General features: G+C 45.1%; 1 protein-coding gene and 1 long non-coding RNA gene across 4 annotated transcripts in view; one reads left to right on the top strand and one right to left on the bottom strand.

The window, feature by feature from the left end:
- Window positions 1-79: 79 nt before the first annotated feature.
- On the top strand, window positions 80-12,627 carry LOC112648117 (uncharacterized). The gene is made up of 3 exons (XR_003128798.3): window positions 80-355; window positions 4,792-4,949; window positions 11,007-12,627. It is a non-coding gene; the product is annotated as an uncharacterized LOC112648117 (long non-coding RNA).
- Window positions 7,972-22,289, bottom strand: part of GOT1L1 (glutamic-oxaloacetic transaminase 1 like 1) — a 40,558-nt gene continuing 26,240 nt past the window's right edge. Inside the window, exons 9-12 of one of the 3 annotated variants that reach the window (XR_007402593.1) lie at window positions 20,142-20,235; window positions 19,266-19,380; window positions 9,589-9,795; window positions 7,987-8,192 (exon numbers count right to left, since the gene is read on the bottom strand). The gene's annotated coding sequence lies outside the window, so the exon portion shown is untranslated. Of the gene's footprint in view, window positions 9,796-19,265; window positions 19,381-20,141; window positions 20,236-22,289 lie in introns of all 3 variants that reach the window. The other 2 variants (XR_007402592.1, XR_003128754.3) reach the window with 2 other exon arrangements.

Genomic DNA, 22,289 nt, shown 5'->3' with positions numbered 1-22,289 from the left:
GGCCCCGCCCCCGCCCCGCCCCGCCCCGCCCTCCGGGCCCGGGCCGCCCCGCCCCGCCCCGCCCCCGCCGCCCCGCCTCACCTGCCGCTCCCCACCCGGCCTCTGCGGCTCAGGCCCGAGAGTCCCGGGCGGGGGCCGGGAGCGGGGGCTCGGGGGATGCTGGAGCGAGAGGTGCTGGTACGGGACCAGGTCGCACGAGCCCGACCTCACTTCCAGGCTGGCCCCGCCAACGGGCGGGCGTGTGACTCGGCATGCATTGCTTCTCATCTTTTGGTCTCAGTGTCCTCACCCATAAAGTGAGATAACCATCACCTCGTGCAACTGCTTTAAAAATGATAACGTAGCCCGGCACATGGTGAGTTCTGGATCAGGAGGTGCCATGAAGGTGACAGTGAGCGCGATCCCACAGTCGCTGCTCTTTTGATCTGGGCCAGCCCGTGGTTTGCTCCGGGGGACTGCGGGAGCTGGGAGGGTGCCGATGGGTGGCGGAAGGAGGAGGATCCTTTGAGGGCCTGAAAAGGGGAAGGTGAGAGGGAAGGGGGCCGGTGATGAGGTGCTGTGGGAGTGTCCTACTTTGCTCTGCTCTCACCAAATAAGGTGAGGCTGAAAGGGTAAATTAGGGAAGAGGAATAAAGGAGGAACTGAAGATAGGGTTGCCAAACCCGGACATCTGGAGACCAGAGGGCCACCCTTGCTCCAGTAGCCCAGAGTCTCTTCCCTGCCCTTTATCCCTGGGGGCTTCCAGTCATTCACTTCCTTCTTCCAGATGTCCCTTGGATGGGCAGTTTCCCTTCATTCCCAGGTCCTGCTGACTGCAGGACTTCACTCACATTTCCCCCCATGGTTTTGCTTCCAGGGGGACCAGGTGGTGACTTGGTTAAGGTGTCTCTTCCATAGCCCCCCGGCAGAAACCTGGGTACATGCACCCCAAGTGCTCAGGAAGTGCTGTGGAAGTGAAGAGAGAGTGTGCAGTTTATTCTGGCCAACCAGGAGCACACAGTGTTTCCTTTTACCCTGGAGGACATTACAAGATGCATTATGCCTCAGGTTTGCAACTGAGGGTGGCTACCATGCGGGAAAGACCTATTCCATACATTGTAAATATGCAATGGTGATAAAAAGGAGACACCAGACAGGTAAGTGATGGAAAAGCCTAGCAGAGCTCTGTTATTTTGTTGCCATTTCCGTATCTTGACCATCTGTTGATGTCATTCAACCTCATGGCCCCATTCATTACCATAAAAATATATTGAGAACTTACTTGGTACCCAGTATGTGCTAGGAGCTACAGAGGGCACAAAGCCCTAAAACAAGATCCAGTTCTGAGGCACATCATGACAAATGCTATAACGGAAATCCTACACTAACAAAATGCTTTGGGGGTTTTGAGGTTGGAGTGATTTCTCTAAGCAGGTGGATTTTTATGAAGACATTGAGCTGAGCCCTAAAGTAAAGCATATACCAGATTTGACAGGCAGAGAGGGGGTGGTGTGGGGGAAGAGCATTTCAAGGGAGAGAGAACAGAACAGTCTAAGCAGATATAGGAGCCGGAGAGTTCCCAGCATGTTCAGGGGTTAGGAGCACCCCATTGGGGGCCAGAATGTGGGATATCTTTGGAGGGCACTGTGGGTGGATGGTAGGGATAAGACAGCCAAGGTAGGTAGGCCTAGATCACGTAGCTCATGAACACCAGGCTAAGGGGTTTATGCCACAGCGTTAGGCCAGGGTGAGCCAGCCCTCAGAGGATTTTGAGCAGTGGTGTGATGAGGCTGTGCTTCATGCTGTAAGGCAGGTGTGAGCAAAAGTAGCCCAGCAGCCAGCATTGGGGTGGGGGGTCAGAGCTAGATGCCTTCATTTTCACCTGGGGACTATCTGCCTCTGGCCCCACTCTACCACTTATCCATCCTTGGAGTCTGTTCCAAGTTGGAACTGTAGTCAATAAGGCACTTATTCCCCTCCTGGTTTTCCTACCTGTGCACTGCTCCACTACCTCCCTGCTGGACAGAGTCCAAGATTTGGGGTCAAGACTGATCCCCTGTGAGTGAAGTTTTTCAGCTCTCATCTCCTGTCCTCCCCCACACTCACATTGTTCATGCTGCCCCACAGTGAAGATAGCAAGGATTGAAAGCCAGCTGGTCAGCCTCATAGGCTGAGTATGACCCAAAGCATCCCTTCCATTCATGGAAAGGATGAGAGGACAAAGGAAGGGAACAAGGGGGAAGGAAAAACTATAATACCTTGTGACCTCATGTGTTTGGGTTTCTGTCAAACACATATAGGCTCTAAGGTTAAAGCAGAGGTTGTAGATTGGGGGAGGGAAAGGCTGTTCCACCACCCACAGGAAATCAAGATCCTTCCAGACACTGGACACTTGCAGAGGTTAACTCAGAGGAGTGGGGCTCATGAGAGGCAGGAATTGGAAATACGTCAGGGTAGAGAGAAGCCAGGAGCTAGAGCACAGGATGTACTTGATGCTAAATGGCTTGGTGGCTGTTTTCTCCCTTCCTCCAGCCAGAGCTCTTTGTCCCTCAAAACTCATTTGCTGACCCCCCGGGAGTAAGTCTGTTGTCTTCCAATTTTATAGCCCTACAGTCCAGGATGGGAGGTGTGCAGGTGCAATGACAAGGACCACGAGAGGGCTGGTGCTCCACTGTGCCCTGTTCCCCACCTGCCCTCAGCAGAATCCACCTGGGCATCCCTTCCACCCTCTCCCACAGGCCAGGCCGTCCTGGGGCAGCTGACCCCTCGCAGGTTCACTGCATTCCAGGAGTGTTTATAAACACCTCCTACAGCCAGGGTGTGGTAAGTTGACTTCTCATTCCTCTCACTGGCCCGCCTCTAGCCCTGACTGAAAGAGGAGAAGAGTTTCTGTTGGCCCTGAGCACGTGGGCAAGGTGCCTGGCAGGTTGGACTGGACAGATTAGCCACCTCGCCTCCTCCCAAAGCAGTAGAGTGTGCCTGGACTCCCAGACACCAGCTGTGCAGTTAGATGACCAGTGCAGATTTGCTGTTAGGAGCAACCAAGAAGTCTCCCAGGAAAAGACATAGTATAGAGCCGTGCTGGGAGTGGGGAGGAAGGGCAAGCAGAATGAGAGATGTTTGCCACCCTACCACTGCCAATCACTCCTGCCCGCTGCTCCTCAGTACACCCCCAACTGCAAGAGATCTAACCAACAGACACCCCCACCCCGGGCAGAGGGGACACGTGGGTGGCTCATTCAGTTAAGCCTCTGACTCTTGGTTTCAGCTCAGGTCATGATCTCAGAGTCATGAGATCAAGCCCTGCATGAGGCTCCACACTCAGTGTGAGTCTGCTTATCCTTCTCCCCCTGCTCGTTCGTGCTCTCTCTCTCTCTCTCACTCTCTCTAAAAAAAAATCACCTCTGGGGACTCGGAATGGACTAGTGTGCTGTCCTAAGGGAGGAGAAGAAAGAGGCTGGTAATGGTTGCTTGTCTTTCTCCTTTGCCTTGCACTCTGGGGTGTGGTGACAAACGTCCACACACATGACTCATTCACTGGAGCCCTTGGTAAACAGCCTTCTGGCTTCCCCAGGTCCAGCTGCCTCAGACTCTCACCCACTTGGCTGACCAAGGAGACTACTTTCCAGATGTCGGCTCTGGGTGCTAGGGGGCTTCTGCCTCAGGGATCACGAGCCAGGGGAGCAAGCCCCCAACACCAGGCTCTCTTTCCATTGCCCCAGGGGGTGTGGCAATATGGAAGTTAAAACTATAGCCACACTGGGGTGTCTGGGTAGCTCAGTTGGTTAAGCATCCAATTCCTGGTTTCTGCTCAAGTCCTGATCTCATGGATTGGGGGATCAAGCCTGGTGATGGGCTCCACGATCAGTGGGGAGTCTGCTGCAGATTCTTTTCCCCTGCACCTCCTCCACCACACGTGCACATTCTCTCTCAGACTTTCAAATAAATCTAAAAACAAAAAACTAAACAAAACGAAACAACTATAGCCACACAGGACAAAGGATGGTCTCAAAAGCAAATGGCTACGTTTCCCCCTTTGCCCCTATTACTTTGTTTAACAAAATTTGCATCGTAGATAATACAAAATTTGCCAAGTTTCTTCACGGAAAGCCCTTGAGTCTTACAACTACAGTCTTATAGACTGTAGAGAGAGATTGTGGGTCCCTTACCTCCCCTTTCTTTACTAAGCCTTCCCCTGTGCCTCTCCCATTTAGAATTGCTTCTGATTTCTTTTTTTTTTTTTAAGATTTTATTTATTTGAGAGAGAGCAAGCACAGAGGGAGAGGGAGAAACAGCCCCCCCTCCCCCCACCAAGCAGGGAGCCTGATGTGGGGTTCAGTCCCAGGACCCTGAGATCATGACCTGAGCTGAAGGCAGGCGCCTAACGGAGCCACCCAGTTGCCCTGCTTTGAGTTTCCTAGCTTATTTCTTATACTCAGATTCAGCACTGGTTTTATTGGCCTGTAAGCATCCCAAAGGCAGGAAATGTGGTCCTCACTATTTCTGGCTCTCCCAAAGTCTTGCCAACAGAAGGCAGGTCAGATTAAGTAGAGAGGCATAGATGACTTTGAACCCTTCAGTCTCCCTCCAGTCACGGCCACTTTTAGCACTACCCGATATAACCATCTTTCAAAAATACAGATTTATTGTTTCTGATTATAAAAGAAATATGTGTTCATCATAGATGCAAGCCTTCACCTTTCCAGAATCGGTTTCATGACATACAAGAAGAAAGCAGAAGTTCTGAGGCATTTATTCCTTCTTGAATCGTCCCATTGGAGCTACCCCCTCAGGGTCTTGTTCTCCTTCCAGCCTCTTCCATGTAAGCCATGAGCCTCCACTGTCTCAACTGCTGGGGCCCCCGGACACAGACCTGCAGAGGCAGAGCTGGCCAAGAGGTATTTCAAGCAGCTCCACCACCCCCCTTCTCTTCCTTTTGGACGCCACAGCACATGGTACAAGGCTGATGGGTATGTTGACTTTTGAGCCTAAGGAATTATAATATAGCCCTGGAAGTCTCAAGGCAAGCCCAGTGTTTGACAATTCACCAATTCCAAGGCTGGGGTGCGGGTGGACTGACCACAGCCAGAATAAGACTCCTTACCTAGGGGTCCCCTCAAGGAGGCAACCCAGGTTCAAACTAGGCTCTACCTTTAAGTATCCTCTTCTTACCCACCCTTATCATCCCTCTGACGAATTACTGCCCGTCTTCAGGAAGTGCTATTTCTTACCTCTCCTAGGATCTATAACACTCTTCCTAATCCTAAGTCCTTTTCCTAAGTCTAATCATTCACCTCGGAGTAACACTTGCCATCCCAACCACCTGTACTCCCAAGTTTGGGAGACGCCTCAGCCAGGAAAGCTATTGATGCTAAGGGCTTATAGAGCAGTTTGGGAATGAATTACAAAACAGTACATTCTGTAGCACCACTGGGTCCCCCAATTTAAGTTTTTGTCAAAACTCATTAGACTAAAAGAATATATATGTGTCCCCAAAACAGACATTCCTGAGAGATGGTAGCACCTAACCCATAATGAGAAAGAAAATGTTGTTAATGATCATTCATAGTTTTTAATAAACACAGGTATTGAAATCTAATATGTACAGAAAATAGAAGAAAATGTGTGAAGAAGGTGAAGAGGAAAATTTCCTATAAACATTATCTGCAAAAAGGCACACGGAAGTGTTTGGTGTGGTGAGTCTTCACCACCCAGATCAGGAAATAGAGCAGTATTGGCACATGCAGAAACCATGCTTGCATCTCTCCTGGTCACTGGGCCCCCGTCTTTCCATAGGATAGCAACCACCATCCCAGCTTCTATCCTCTAGATTAGTCTTGCTGGTTTTTTAAAAAAGATTTTATCCATTTACTTAAGAGAGAGAGAGGGAGCAAGAGAGCAAGGATGAGCTGGGATGGGAGGAAGGGCAGAGGGAGAAGCAGACTCCCCCTTGGGCAGGGGGTCCAATGACGTGGAGGGCTTAATCTCAGGACCCTGGATACATGACGGAGCCAAAGGCAGATGCTTAATCAACTGACCCACCCAGGTGCCCCTAGTCTTGCTATTTTTGAGCATTATATGACTGAATATTACATCAGATATTTATCTGGGGTCTGGCTCCTTTCACTCAGTATTATAAGAATCACCAATGGTGTTTGTGTAGCAGTAATGTGTTCATCTTGATTGTTTCATAGTAATCTATCACTATTTTCATTCTACAGTTTATAGACATTTAGGTTGTTTCTAGTTTGAGGCTTGTAAAGGGCTGCATGATGCCCCCCACTCCCCCAAAATATATGCACATCCTAATCCCTGGAACCTGTGAATGCTACTTGTTTAGAAATCAAGTGTTTGCAGGGGGGCCTGGGTGACTCAGTCGATTAAGTGTCTGACTCTTGATTTTGGCTCACATTATGATCTCTGGGGCTGTGAGACTGAACCCCATACTGGGGCTCTGTGCTCAGCGAGAAGTCTGCTTGAAGATTCTTTCCCCTCTCTGTTCCTTCCGCCTTCTCTCAAATAAATAGATGTTTAAGAAAGAAAGAAAGAAAGAAAGAAAGAAAGAAAGAAAGAAGAAGAAGAAAGAAAGAAAGAAAGAAAGTGAGTTTTTGCAAATGTAACTAAGGATCTTGAGATGAGGAGAGCATCCTGGATCGTTCAAGTAGCCCTAGATCCAATCACAGGCATCCTTAAAGGAATGAGTCAGAGGGATTACACAGAAGAGGACAGGGCCATGAGAAGGAGGCAAGGGTTGAAGTAATGGATTCACAAACCACGAGAAGCTGGAAGAGACAAGGAGCAGAATCTCCCCTATAGCCTCTGCAAGGAGTGCAGCCCCAACGCCGTGATTTCAGACTTCTGACCTCCAGAACTGACACTGAAAGAACTAATTACTGTTTTAAGCCACTGAGTTTGTGGTTGACCAAAAACAAACAAAAAAAAAAAAAACCCACAGAGCTATTTTAAAAATTGCTGTACATTCTCATGTCTTTTTGTGCATATACATATACACAAACCTACGCACACACACCTAAGAATGAAATTGCTGGATCATAGGGTTGGGCATATGTTTAGCACTAAGAGATATTACCAAATAATTTTTCAAAGCAGTTATACCAATTTATACTCCCACCAGGTGTGTTGGAGAGATCCAGTTTCTCCACATTTTTGTCAACATTGGCATTGTCAATCTTTTGTATTTTGCCCTTCTGGTAGATGTGCAGTGGTTTTAATTTGTATTTCCCTGATGACTAATGAGGTTGGGCACTTGTTTATTGGCCATTTGGATATGGTCTTTTGTAATGTGTTATTCGGGTCTTTTGTACATTTTTATTTTCTGTTGTCTAGCTTCTTACTGATTTGTAATACTTATATATTTGTATTATATATGATATAGTTTGTATAATATATATAATTTCTATATATATATTAAATAGCTTTGTCCAAAAAATGCATTGCAAATATCTTCTCCCACTCTGTGGCTTGCCTTTTCATTCTCAGTGGCATTCCTGGGTGAAAAGTACTTAGTTTTTTTAAGATTTTATTTATTTATTCATGAGAGACATAGGGAGAGAGAGAGAGAGAGGCAGACACACAGGCAGAGGGAGAAGCAGGCTCCACGCAGGGAGCCCGACCTGGGACTCGATTCCCGGTCTCCAGGATCAGGCCCCGGGCTGAAGGCAGCGCTAAACCGCTGGGCCACCCAGGCTGCCCAAAAAGTACTGTTTAAATGAAATTTGAGTTATTCATCTTTTCTTTTATGAGTAGTGCTTTTGTGTCCTATTTAAGAAATCTTTGCTGCCCCAAAGTAATGAATATATTCTCCTTTATAATCTTCTGGGAGCTTGATTGTTTTACCTTTCACATTTAGGTTAGCAATCCATCTGAAATTAATTTGTACGTATTATTGAAAGATAATTCATTTAAAAGATAAAATCACGACTCTCATACAGATATAAAAATGAACACATGTTAAAATTTTATTTCACTTATTAGGAAGTAAAACTGGCAAGGTGATTCAACCTGTTCAAAAGGAAGTCCAGGGCAGCCCGGGTGGCTCAGAGGTTTAGCGCCACCTTCGGGCCGGGGCGTGATCCTGGAGACCAGGGATCGAGTCCCACGTCGGGCTCCCTGCGTGGAGCCTGCTTCTCCCTCTGCCTGTGTCTCTGCCTCTCTCTCTCTCTATCTCTGTCTCTCATGAATAAATAAACAATCTTAAAAAAAGAGTCCAAAGAACAGACACTATTTATAATTCAAGAATATTGAAATGAATATGCAATTTAAGGCAGAATAAGTTTTTCACAGGAGTGGAGGGGATGTTGTCCCTCAACCAGACAGAATTTATTTTCATGAATTTTTCTGTGCTATCTACAACTTATAGAGTTATAAAATAGTGGCCATAAAATCACCATCAGATAACCCAGAGGCTCTGCTACAAAAATGCAGTTTTCCATGGAAGCATAAATTTTTCCAACCATATAGTATCAGATAGGAATCAAGATTCTTTTGGTGTTTCACAAATATATCCCATAGACCCAGCGCCATTTATTGAAAAAAACTTAGCTTTCCCCCACCAGCTCTCTATTGCCACGGTTATTTGTGGGTTTGTTTCTGACCTCTATTCTGGCCCTTTGGTCAACTGGTCTGTTTTTGAGCCAAAGCCACACTGTCTTAATTATTATAGCTTTCTAATACTTCTCGATATCTTCTAATGTAAAGCTTTCAGCTTTGTCCTTCATCCACTGAGATTTCTTGGTTATTCTCAGTCCTTTGCATTTTCATATTCATTTTAGAATCAACTTGTTCATTTCTAAAACACAACAAGACACAACAAAGCAACAACAAAAACTTGCTCAAATTTTGATTGAGATTGCATTGAATTCACAGGTCAATTTGGGGAAATTTCACATCTTTACACTATTGAATATTCCAGAGAGTGAGCAAGATAGATCCTTTTTAAATGTAATTTCTCTCAGTGTTTGTAGTTTTCTACGCAGGTCTTGTACATCTTTTGTCAGATTTATTCCTAGGTATTTGGTATTCTTGATGCTACTATAAACAGGTTCACTTTACATTTTCATTTTTTAAATAGCCATTCATAATTTGTAAAACCTCTCTGATCCTGAGGTGCCTGGCTGGCTCAGTCAGCAGAGCATGTGACTCTTTATCTCAGGGTTGTAAATTCAAGCCCCACTTTGGGTGTAGAGATTACTTAAAAATAAAATCTTAAAGACACAGAGCCATGACTGGTCCTTCTAGTTCATTCTCCCTCTCTTCTTCTCTGACATCCACACCAGCCAGTGAGGTCCCTGAGGCCCTAGAAAAAGAGGGCTCCCTTGAGAATGCAAAGAGATGACCCTTTGAAAATGGACTCTTAAATTCTTAACCTAAATCTTTCAGTTTTACTTTTTTAAATACCAAGCTTTTGTTTGTTTGTTTGTTTATTTGAGATATTATTCACATAACCAAAAATTCACCATCTTAAAGTGTGTAGTGCAGTGGTTTTTAGGATCTCCACCATGTTGTGCAACCATCACCATCATTTAATTCCAAAACATTTCCATCACCCAAGAATGAAGCTCCATGCCTGTGAGGAATCAGTGCCCGTACCTCCTGCCCAGCCTCTGGCCATCACGAATCTGCTTTCTGCCTTTACAGATTTGCCTTTTCTGGAGATTTCATATAAATGGAATCATACTATCTGTGGCCTCTTGTGTCTGGCTTCTTTCACTCAGGTTCAGGTTTTTCAAGGTTCAACCAAGTTATAGTATGTGTCAATACTGGATTTGTTTTTTATGGCATTGCCTCTGTTTCCACCTAGGAAAGAAGCAAGGATTGGTTCCTGGGAAATCCAGAAAACAAAGACAAGTAGAAAAAAAAAAAAACACTTATCTTCTACCTTGGAAAAATAATGACAGGAAAACATGTTTTTTCTATGCACGCTTGTCTTTACATGCAGTTGAGATTAGACTGTATACACACTTCTATTATGCTATTTTTCCCCACTGTTTCTTATTTTATTGGAAAATTTCATATACTTAATTTCCAAAGGTTATCTAATTTCATGTCAGTGTCCACTAGTTTTTTAATGATCTCCCTATTATTAAATATGATGCTATAAATAATACTTCCATAAAAATCCTTGTGCATAAAGCACTGCCCATATTTAGATTTATTTCCTCAACACATTTCCTGATGATATATTCTGAGAAGTAAGTCAAAAGCTGTGAACACTTGTAATATTTGTTATACATAATGACATCACTCCCCCCGGCAATGTATTGGAAAAGTGATTTCCCCTATACTTCTCTAATAGTGTGTACTATGTACTTTTTATTTCTGTTAATTTGATAGAATAAAACAGTGATTTTTGCATTTATGCAATTGCAAAACGTGTAATTTGCATTTCTTTGATTTCTGGTAAGGTTGAATATTTTTTCATGTGTCAATCATATTTTACACATGAAATGTCTGTTCTTATCTTTGTCCAATTTCTTCACTGGGGTCTTGGCACTAGTTTACTAATTTATAAACCTCCTGATGTACTATAAACATTGACCCTTTGTATAGTTTCTGATAATCTATTGTTTCTCCACTTTGTTGTTTACCTTTTAATTTGGTCATTTTTCATTTTTATGTGGTCAAACATTTTCCTTTGAGGAGGTAAGAACAATGTTTTCCTTTGCCCTTAAGCTGAGAATGTCTTCCTCCCCCTGGATATGAGGTATATATTCACTTAGGTTTTCATATAGCCTTTTTTGGCTTGAGTTTTTACCATTTTGCATGTTTATCTTTCTGAAACTTATACTGGTATGTGACATGGTTCAAAGATAAATTTTACTTTTTCTCACAAGCCGCTAATTAAGTATTAAAAAATAAGTTGTTGAATAAACTGACCCTTCCCTAATTGGATTTATAATGCTTCCTTATCATATATAAGTTCCTATATTTACAGGATCTGTTGGAGACATCTGGTGTGTCTGAGTGATTCTAACCATCTTAAGACCCTATCAACTTACTGATTTCAGGAACTTTCAAGAAAAGAAAAGATATACATTGGAGAAGATAACCTGGATAAGCCCTTCTTCGTTTGATTTTATTAAATCCTGATATCACAGGCAAAGGCAATATCTTCTAAAAGTCCATACCCTGTCTCCAGGGCTTTCATGAACTAAAGAGGACCTCACTGAGAGGATAACATCCCAAGATATTTTTATCAAACACTAGTAATCTTCTGAGGATTTGTATCTGATAGAAAAAAAAAAGAATACAGGTACATATATTTAATGGTGCTTTGCAAAAACACATGAAGAACGAAATGACTTATATTTTAATGGTCCTTGACTAGATCCTTGACTTCACATAGGAAGACAGACAAAAACTTCTTACAAGTTGTGGAAAGTTTCATACAGAAAATAATTATACAAACAAATGTAAAAATTGAACAATGACAAGTGCTATGGAGCTATCTCTTTTCAGTATTTTTCAAGTTATTTTGACTATGACTTTTCTGCCAAATACATTTGACATCATGACCTACACGAACTAGTTCTCTAAGCTCTGAGAGTGACATCAGGAGGATGAGCAGAAATTAAGTGGATGAAGAGGAGAAGAATGGAGAAGAATGGTCCCAGTAGAGAAAGCAATAAGTGCAAAGACCCTGTGGCTAGACAGAGCAAGTGATGATAGGCACTGTAAAAAAAAAAAAAAAAAAAAAAAAAAGGCTGAATGTCTAAGAGGCCAGTCTGGCTGGATCTAAAAAGCCAAGATGATCATGATATGAGATGAGGCTATAAGAGCCATAGATACATACCACGTATGACCTCAGAGGCCACAGCAAGAGCGCCTGTCTCAGATTCAGATTTGTTTTTGAAAAGATCACTGGCTACACTGGAAGATATATAGAAATAAAGCTGAGCATGAAAGCAGAGAGGTTAGTCAAGAGGCTATTGCTATAGTGCCAATGAGAGGTTATGGCAGCCTGGACTGAACAGTAATGGTGGAGATGGGGGAAAACGAATGCAATCCAGAGATTGCAAACAGTAATTCCACAGGACATAATCAGTACTCAGTGTGTGCCATGGACTGTTCTAGGTCATGAAGACACAGCAGAAAACAAGACAGGCCGGATCCCTGCCCTTAGGGAGATTATGTTCTCGCTCCAGGTTTCTGGCTTTCATACCTAAGTGGACAATGATGCCATTCACTGAGATAGGGAATCCTGGAAGAAGAATCAGGTGTTATTTTGGACATGTGGAGCTTTGGGTACTTTTGAGACACCCAACAGGATGAACAGAGTGTTGGAAATATAAGTTGGGAGCTCAGAGGAGAGGTCTGGCCTGGAAATATAAGTGTATTTTCTTTATTGGACTTAGAGGCAAAGCAAGAGATAAGAGACACACCATGAAGTATCATTGTGCACATAAAGCCAAACAGAACTTGTACAGGAATTCACCCCAAATGACAGCATCATTGCTTACTGGATACTTACAATACACTGAAAAAATGACACATATGTGAATAGACAGTTGCTTCATATCTGCACACATGTAATTTGCTTGTACTTATAAGTTTCCTTGTTTGTGTTACTAGTTTTTTCATCTATAGTGATCCTTAGCTCCTTATTAAATTGTGACAGTGATGATCAAAGTCGGCTTTATATTAAAATTATTTGAGCCTATGTCTATCCTTCATGAACCTCTAGAGAGTAAGACCTTGCCTAAATTCCATCATTTGCCCTAGAGTTCTGCATTCAATGGATAAAATTAAATTTTTTCCCTCAGACTCATTCATTCATTCATTCATTAGGTGTCCAGATTTACATCTGTGCATACCTTAAGACACTCCTCACAAACAGCTAAAATTGTCCACATAGCATAATCATGCCTCTATTACTTTAATTCCTTTTTTAAAAAGATTTTATTTATTCATGAGAGGCACACAAAGACAGACATAGGCAGAGGGAGAAGCAGGCTCCCCAGTGGGAGCCTGATGCGGGACTCTATCCTAGGACCCCAGGATCACAACCTGAGCTGAAGGCAGACTCTCAATCACTGAGCCACCCAGGTACCCCTAATTCCTAAATCTATTACTTGCATGTGTCTATGTGTGAATGTATTTGCATCTATGTATATCTACTTCTGTAAAGAAAGTCCCCGTCACAATTACATTTCTACATAGATGTGCAGAGGCCAATCTGGGTAGCGCAGTGAGAAAAAGAGTGGTCTGGGTATCAATAGGCAGAAATCTTTTTTTAGACTTTTTAGCTCTGGGACCATCAGCAAGTCATTTATCACTTCCACCCATTTCTCTGTACGAATGGCAATAAATGGTCTCTATGGTCTCTTACATCTCCAAGATCCTTTGAAATGCAATTTGATGGTAAAAAATGGCTTTTCAACACTTAGATCCCTCTGACCACAAACCTTAGATTGAAATACCTCAGAGAAGACAGGAAATATTTCTAAGTATTTGGTATGGCTACATTGATCTTCTAAGATTGCAGGGGGGCAGGGGGAATGTGTGAGTTAAAACGAAAGCCGAGGTTGGTGCTGGAAGTTTTGAGGCATTTGATTTGAAAGTTGCTCTAGAAAGGGGTGCTAGAAGGACCACCCTGTTAAGGGGAACATGAGGTCCTGCAGTTTGAGAACTATTTAGGTTTGTAGCTTGTATAAGAATATGACCACTGGGTCAATTAGCTCTCAGATGAATGCTGAAGTCACCATGCAGTGTATCATGGAAAATAAAGTATCATGAGCTGTCGCTTAGATGACCTAGTTTCATGTTATTTTCTGCTTACGTTTTGCTCATCTAATAGTCTTTTTAGAAGTCATTTCAAATGCTCTGCTCTTATGAGTTTAGAGCTCTGCAGGGAGTAAGGGAAAGGTCATGAGTCCACAGTAGCAAATGGTTGAAGGGGCACAGCGTCCCCAGCCCTCACCCCACCCTAAAGCTTGGCCACAACAGCAGCAACCCTAGCAAGATGCCCAGGGGGGAGGCACTGGGAATGCCAGGAGTCAAAAGTCAAGTCTGCGGTCCTGTCCCCTTTTTCCATGAGGAGATAGATCCTTCCGCTATTGTGAGTTGTGGAAGATTCTGGATGTTATGGTCACTAAGGGGTATAGTCATTTTTCCTACATTAGCACAAGGTTTAGCCAATATCAAAACATCTGACCTTTCAGAGTGGTGTTTTTCTTCCTATTTATTTGTACCCTGACCTGTCTCAAGATTTAAAGCTGTTTACAAAGTCACGTAAGTGAAGTACAACAGCATAAATTAGAACACCAAGAGAAAGGTGAGGCAGAGGAAAAACAAGGACAGGGACACAAAAGTGTGTCAAGAGTGAGACAGGCAAGCCGTGGAGTTCCAGAGGCACACTGGGCTTTGGTGTGTTGGGCTTTTTAAAACTTGCTGAAGCTGTCAAACCAGTGTTGTGTTTGCATTCCCTAGGATCCTATCATTGTTGGGGACAAAGCCCAGCAACACAATCAAATCCAGATTCACTGGACAGAAGGAGGACTCCTACCTAATCCAATGCCCTAATCCAGTGCAAAGCACCCAGTTCACCAGCTATGGAGGCTTTCTAGAACTTGAGCTCGCTAGATAAAAGCCCCAAATTTAAAACTACAATTAAGGAGAGGTTCCCAAGTGTTTGGTCTGTTTTACTGTGGAGTAAGACTAGACTTCTCAGAGTAGTCTGAGCTTTCTAAGGAGAGAGGGGGACGTGAGGGGGCGGGGGGTGCTCCTGGGAGCAGGAGGTGCAGGCAAAGCCATGGAAGCTACCCTGAGCTGGGCCTGGCCAGGGAGGGGTGTGTAAGGATGCCTCTGAATCTCTTTTACCCCTCCCAGACAACTGCTGGTGGGGCCACCACCCAGGATTTCACCTGAGCTACATTCCAAAGACGTTTGGGATACCAGAGCATGTGAGAAACACTAAGAGAACAGGTCCCAGCCCTCCCTCCTCCCAGGGCCAGCTGAGGAGCAATCCAGAGCACAAGGAGGAAGACGTTTCCCATCTACCACACCCTCCTCTGCTCCAGCAGTGGGAAGGGAGAGTTGCCAGGGCAGAGATGCCCAACTTCTCAAGTTCAAAGTTTGGGTTTCTTCTTCTAGGCTCTCAGATTTACTCAACAGCACCACCTGCTGTCTCCAAAGTCAGGAAACCGGAGAGAGCCTAGTAGACTCACCTTTGGAGTGGATCACATTGCCCCCTCACTGGGCCTGCAGAGTCTGGGAAAAAGCAGCAGGAGGGCAGGACACCCCTGCAGGCCAGCTTTATGCCCTTTCCTCCATGGCCCCTGCCTCCTTCCTCCATGCCAGCCCTCCCCTGTCAAAACCCACCAATTCCTCATAGCTTGATGCTAATCCCACCACCACCCCTTCAACAACCTTACCTTTTTTTTTTAATTTTTAAAAATTTTTTTGTTTAACCCGCTTACCATTGATAAAGTAGGTCCTAGACCCGAATTCTATTCCTAGCTTCTGCACTTCCTGGTAGGAAGGGTGGCTCACTAGGGTCTGGTAGAGTGATGGACCCCTCAACATTCTCATGGATGACATGCTGCCCAATAACTTAAAAAAAAATTGTGGTGAAACACACATAACCCAAAATTTACATTTTCAAGTGCATAGTTCAGTAGGGGTAAGTAATCCACAGTGTCCAGAAGTCTTTTCCTCTTAACCCTGGTAACATTTTCAACACTGTTCCCATCCCCCAGCTCCCACCCCTCCTGTCTCTTATCATATCTCAAGTTCTTCATTGTCATATATTTTTAAAAAGATTTTATTTACTTATTCATGAGAGACACACAGAGAAGCAGAGACACAGGCAGAGGGAGAAGCAGGCCCCATGCAAGGAGCCCTATGAGGACCGATCCTGGACTCCGGGATCACGCCCGAGCTGAAGGCAGACGCTCAAGCGCTGAGCCACCCAGGCGTCCTGTCCTGTGTCACATATTTTTTTAACTGACCTCATGAACCCTCATGGAGCTCATAAAATAGAATCCATTAGCTTAGTCATCTCTCAATTTCCCACAGTCTCTCTTTAGTACTGGTTTATTTCGTTTTTCTTTCTCCTCTCCTTAAAGCAGTTTTAGGGATGCCTGGGTGGTTTAGTCGCTTAACCATCTGCCTTTGGCTTGGGTCATGATTTCAGGGTCCTGGGATCAAGCCCTGCATCAAGGTCCCGGCTCAGTGGGGAGTCTGTTTCTCTCCCTCCCCCGTCCCTCCTCTTCCCCTGGTGCGCTCTCTCTTATCCTCTCTCTCAATAAATAAAATCTTTTGTTTTTTAAAGCAGTTTTGTTCCTTGTTTTTTTTCACCTCCTGACAAAGACAAGGCAGAAAAAGAGAAAATAGTTAAGGTTTTCTCATTTTTCTGCAGCTGCAGCTCTGTGAAAGTCAGCCCAGGAAGGAGCTAAATAGCTGACTCCTTAGCGGGTGCTGGACAGACTTCCCTGAGTCCAAGAGCCCTGGAATCGTATGCAAGTTGTATTTGCATGTGGAAATATAAATATATTTGGGAGACATTGTCTGCCTTTCTCCAGACTCTCAAAGGGGTCCCTGGCCCAGAAAAAGCTGAGAGCCACTGACAGCCACCCTTGGAGGTTTCATTTACCCAGCTCCCTCCTTGAACAATCAAAGGCTGTGACATGCATGATGCCCAACAGCATCCTTGCCTTGTAGTGACCACAGTTGTGGACTGAATGAGCAAGGGCATCGGAGAGTGGCAAGAACATCACAGAAAGAAAATTGGAGCAAAGAGTTTGGCAGAAGGATTGAAGTGGAATCATGAGGGGAGGGTTATCTGTAGACATTCCCAGGAATCCAGAGAGATCATGAGGCTAAACAGAGGCCTTTTGTATCTCACCTTAGCCTTGGGTGGCTCCTTGAGTTCTCACCTAGTGACTTTAGTGACCACAGAAATGTCTGGAAGATTTTGGCTAATAATAACTCTTACTGAGCACTTGTAATGCTCTTTACAGACAGCACCTTACTCATTCCCACCACAACCCATAAAAGTGGGTATTTTAAGCCTCATTTTAAAGGGGAGAAAACAGGGCCTTAGGGATAATAGGTAATTTTTCCCAAAGTCAAACCACAGATTTGAACCCAATTTGTCTCACTTCAAAGCACATCCTCCTGACCACTAGGCTATTCCTTGTTTTATTTTATTGATATAAAATGGAGAAAAGCTTATTTTTCCTAAGTAAAGAATATACCTTACCTCCTCCACACTCCCTCCAGGGAAATCCATTTTCATTGGGGAAATACTAAATAAGTTGCTCAGCTGTGTGTAAAGGGTGATGATACCCCAGGTATACCCCTGGGTGCTCTAGTAATAAGAGGTGCTTTTTTTTTATTATTTATTTTTATTTTTATTTTTTTTAAGAGGTGCTTTTTAAACTGCCTTCTAAAGGATGTAATTCGAAAACTCTAAAATGCCCTGATGAGAGAAATTGAGGAAGACACAAAGAAATGGAAAGACAGGGATCCCTGGGTGGCGCAGCAGTTTAGCGCCTGCCTTTGGCCCAGGGCGCGATCCTGGAGACCCGGGATCGAATCCCACATTGGGCTCTGGTGCATGGAGCCTGCTTCTCCCTCTGCCTGTGTCTCTGCCTCTCTCTCTCTGTGACTATCATAAATAAATAAAAATTTAAAAATGTTTAAAAAAAAAGAAATGGAAAGACAGTCCATGTTCCTGGATTAGAAGAATAAACATTGAAATGTCTATACTACCCAAAATAACCTACAGATTTAATGCAATCCCTATCAAAATATCAACAGTATTTTTCACAGAACTAGAACATATAATCCTAAAGCTTGTGTGGAACCACAAAAGACCACTAATGGTCAAAGCAATCTTGAAAAAGAAAGACAAAGCTGGAGGCCTCACATTTCCAGACTTCAAGTTATATTTTGTAATATACAAAGCTGTAGTGATCAAAACAGTAATGGTACTGGCACAAAAACAGACACATAGATCATGGAACAGAATAGAAACCCAGAAATAAACCCACAATTATATAGTCAATTAATCTTCAACAAAGTATGAAAGAATATGTATTAGGAAAAAGTCTCTTCAATGGTGCTGGGAAAATAGGACAGCTACATACAAAAGAATTAAACTGGACCACTTTCTTTCACCACATACAAAAATAAACTCAAAATGGATTAGAGACCTAAATGTGAGACCTGAAACTATGATTTTTATAAATCCTAGAAGAGAGCACAGGCAGTAATGTCTCTGACACTGGCTATAGCAACATTTTTCTAGATATATCTCCTGGGGCAAGGAAATAAAAGCAAAAATAAATTATTGGAACTACATCAAAATAAAAAGTTTCTGCACAACAAGGAAACCATCAACAAAACTAAAAGGCAACCTACTGAATGGGAGAAGATATTTGCAAATGATATATTTGATAAAGGGCTAATACCCAAAATATATAAAGAACTTATACAACTCAATACTCTAAAAACAAATAATCCACCTAAAATATGAGCAGAAGACATGAACAGACGTTTCTCCAAAGGCATCCAGATGGCCAACAGATATATGAAAAGATGCTCAACATCACTGATCATCAGGGCAATGCAAATCAAAACTAAAATGAGATATCACCTCACACTTGTCAGAAGAGCTAAAATCAAAAACACAAGCAACAACAAGGGTTGGTGAGGATGTGGAGAAAAAGGAACTCTCTTTGCACTGTTGGTGGATGTCAGAAAAGGGGACTCTTTTTGCACTGTTGGTGGGAATGAAAACTGGTACAGCTGCTGTGGAAAACAGTATGGAGGTTCCCCAAAATTTAAAAATAAAACTACCCTATGATCTAGTAATTGCATTACTGAGTATTTGCCCATAAAATACAAAAACACTATTTCAAAGGGATGGGTACATGCACTTCTATGTTTATGGCAGCATAATCGACAATAGCCAAACTAAGGACACAGCCCAGGTGTCCATCAATACATGAATGGATAAAGAAGAAGTGGAGTATATTGGAATATTACTCAACCATAAAAGGAATAAGATGTTGCCATTTGCAACAACCTGGATGGTTGCTAATGAGTGTAATACTAAGTGAAATAAGTCAGAGAACCAAAAATACCATTTGATTTCACTCACTTGTGGAATTTAAGAAACAAAACAAATGAGCAAAGGGAAGATAAAAGAGAGAGGGGACCAAGAAACAGACTCTGAACTACAGAGAACACCCTTCTGGAGACCAGAGGGCAGGTGGGGGGGGGTAGGTGAAATAGGTGATAGGGATTAAGAATACACTTACCATGGGACACCTGGGTGGCTGAGCGGTTGAGCATCTGCCTTCAACTCAGGGTGTGATCCTGGGATCCCTGTGAGGAGCCTGCTTCTCCTTTATCTCTGCCTCTCTCTGTGTGTTTCTCATGACCAAAATAAAGCATTTTTAAAAGAATACAGTTATCATGATGGGCACTGAGTAATGGATAGAATTGTTGAATCATCCTATTTATTGTACACCTGAAACTAATAGAACACTGTTAACTATACTGGAATTAAGATATTAAACTTAATAAAAAGAAGATATAAAGGTTTGCAAATTTAAACACAAAAAGACAAAATGGAGGGGCCCCTGGGTGGCTCAGTGGTTGAGTGTCTGTCTTTGGCTCAGGGCATGATCCCAGGGTTTGGGGATCGAGTCCCGCATCAGGCTCCCTGTGAGGAACCTGCTTCTCCCTCTGCCTATGTCTCTGCCTCTCTCTGTGTCTCTCATGAATGAATAAATAAAATCTTTTTAAAAAGACAAAAAGGATTTTAGGTAATTTGATGACCTTTTGTGTTCTAAAAAAAATGCCACTCAGTTACATCTTGGCGTTTTAAGACCAAAAAAAAATTCCATATGGGGTAAATTGACTTCCCTGTCTCCATGACAGCTTCAGTTTTGCTATGTGAGATCAGTTTTGAAGAAATGTACTGTGTTGAATCTGCCTCAAAGGGAGAATGGTGAAAAGCCAAGGCTGGGGGCAGGGACAGCCACCCACATTCACTGCCCCATATTTACTGAGCCCCAAGTGCCAGACCCTGAATGAGGGCCCAAAAATACTGCCCTACAAAAGTAGCTGACTTAGGTCTCTAATAAGGGAAAATTCGGAGAATGAAGCCTACACCTAGGTGCAAAACTTACATTTACCAGATTGGAGTTGCTTGCAGAAAGCACAGGTTTCTGCAGAACCGGGTAGGCTGCCTCTCCGAGGGGGCATTTTTCTGGTTCCAATGTTCTATAGAACAAGGAGTCAATTAACAAAAGTGCTATCACAAAAATTGGAGAACCCGTTATTGCTGGGCACAGGCTTGATAAGGCAAAAATGTTCCCTGCTTTGGGTTACGTTAAATTGTCAAAGTCGGAGAATAAAATAAACACAAAGAGGCATAAAGGAAACAAGAAAGAGGAAAAAATATGTTTGTGGGGGGCAGAGACCTTACTTTATAGGACAGTCGGATAACAGTTTTTCTGAGGGGGAAGCATTTAAGCCAAGAGGCGAGACTCACACGATGAGAAAGAGCTGCCGTTGCAATAAGCAGAGAAAGTGTTCCTGGCCTAAGAGACAGTGTGTGCAAAGGCCCTGGGACAGGAAGACCTGTTTATGTTCCAAGAACTGAAAGATCGGGGTGGCTGCAGTGTGGTGAACAAGCGAGAGATGGCGCTTCAATATTGTATCACAGCGGGCAGCCCGGGGGTGCTCAGCGGTTTAGCGCCGCCGCGGTCAGCCCAGGGCGTGATCCTGGAGACCTGGGATCGAGTCCCACGTCGGGCTCCCTGCATGGAGCCTGCTTCTCCCTCTGCCTGTGTCTCTGCCTCTCTCACTGGGTCTCTCATGAATAAATAAGTAAAATATTAAAAAAATATATTGTATCACAGCGTGAGGGTCCCTGTTACAGGTCCCCGGGGAGGAGTAGGAGGAACACAGATTTGGCTGCGCGGGAAGACCCTGGAGCCGGAACACCCACCCCCGCCCCTAACGCCCAGCCCTCCACCGCCCAGCTGTGCGGCTTCCTCCGCGGTTCGCCGCGCCGCGGGCCAGTCCTGTTCGGGAGACGGGAGCCCCAGCCCTGGCTGGCCCGGGGCCCCAGGCCGAAGCCTAGGTAGCGGACGCCTCCCTCCACCACCCCCCCGGGGCTCCCAGCTGCCCCCCACCCAGCGCCCGAGGCCCACACCCTCAGTCCCGGCGGGCCGCGCAGTCCTCCAGGCCGTGTCCTTGCTCCGCCACAGGACCCCAGCCTCGGCTTTTCTCAGCCGAAGCTAGGGGTCACCCCAGGCAACACACACACACACACACACACACACACACGCCTTGGGCCGCCTCTGCCTGCGGAGAACCGGGTCCAGCCTGGAAGAAGCGCCCAGTGCCGGGTGCGGGCTCTCCTCCGGCTGCACGCGCAGCCGTCTGTTGACCAGCGCAGGCCTGCGTGCTCCCACCTCCTTTTCCTTCATCACAGGTCTTGCTGGCACCCACGGCCGACGGAAAAGGGGACAAGGCAGCCCAAGAAATGCTGGGTAAAGCGCAGCGCGCGCGCTCACACACGGCTGGGCTCGGGCGCCTGCACCTGTGAGTTGCCACGGGAAGGGGGGCAAGTCCTTGGGATGCGATGGAACCCTCTGGGCGAACCTCGGAGTTGCGGCGCACCTTCAGAGGCGGATTCACGTAAAGATCCAGCTCCCCGACTGCAGGTCACAGCAGGTGGCCGCGAGTCGAGTACTGCACCTTGGAATCCTTTCTCCTGGCCGCTGTCCTACCCAAAGCACGTACACACCGGATAGTGAAGAAGCCTGAGCTAGCTTGGCCCTCGGTGGCCGCCAGCAATCCCGAGGAGGAGCTCGACTGCCAGCAGAAAAGGCGGAGCCGCAGGGTCGGTGCAGAAGCCCCCTGGAGCCTGGCGCGCAGAACCTGGCCTTTCCGCAGCCACGCGCGCCGGCCTCTGCTCCTGAGCAGCTAGTGGCGCCGCACGCACTTTCACCGGGCTTTCCCCGTCAGAAGAAAGGCTGTTGACCAGTCCATCCCTCCTACCTGTTCCTTTAGCTCCTTGTCCCTACGAGCCCCTCTGTGCGGCAGGTTTGCGTCCCGCGCAGAGAACAGTATGTGCTCGGAAGGGGACGCACTTGGGCAGCTCTTCATTCTCCGCAGGGCGCGGGAGGTTTCGGTTGGTTCCCTTGGTTCCGGGCGCGCGCAACCCTGGAGGCTCCCCTTGGCGCGAGCAGTCTCCCTCCGGGCCCTGTTCTGCACGCTCACTACTTCCTCAGGGTTAGACGCAAGAGCCCTTGGGAGCCAGAGTG

The sequence above is a fragment of the Canis lupus genome, chromosome 16 (genome assembly GCF_003254725.2).
Source record: "Canis lupus dingo isolate Sandy chromosome 16, ASM325472v2, whole genome shotgun sequence".
Classification (NCBI taxonomy): domain Eukaryota; kingdom Metazoa; phylum Chordata; class Mammalia; order Carnivora; family Canidae; genus Canis; species Canis lupus.
This window is presented reverse-complemented; position numbering and strand designations above follow the sequence as displayed.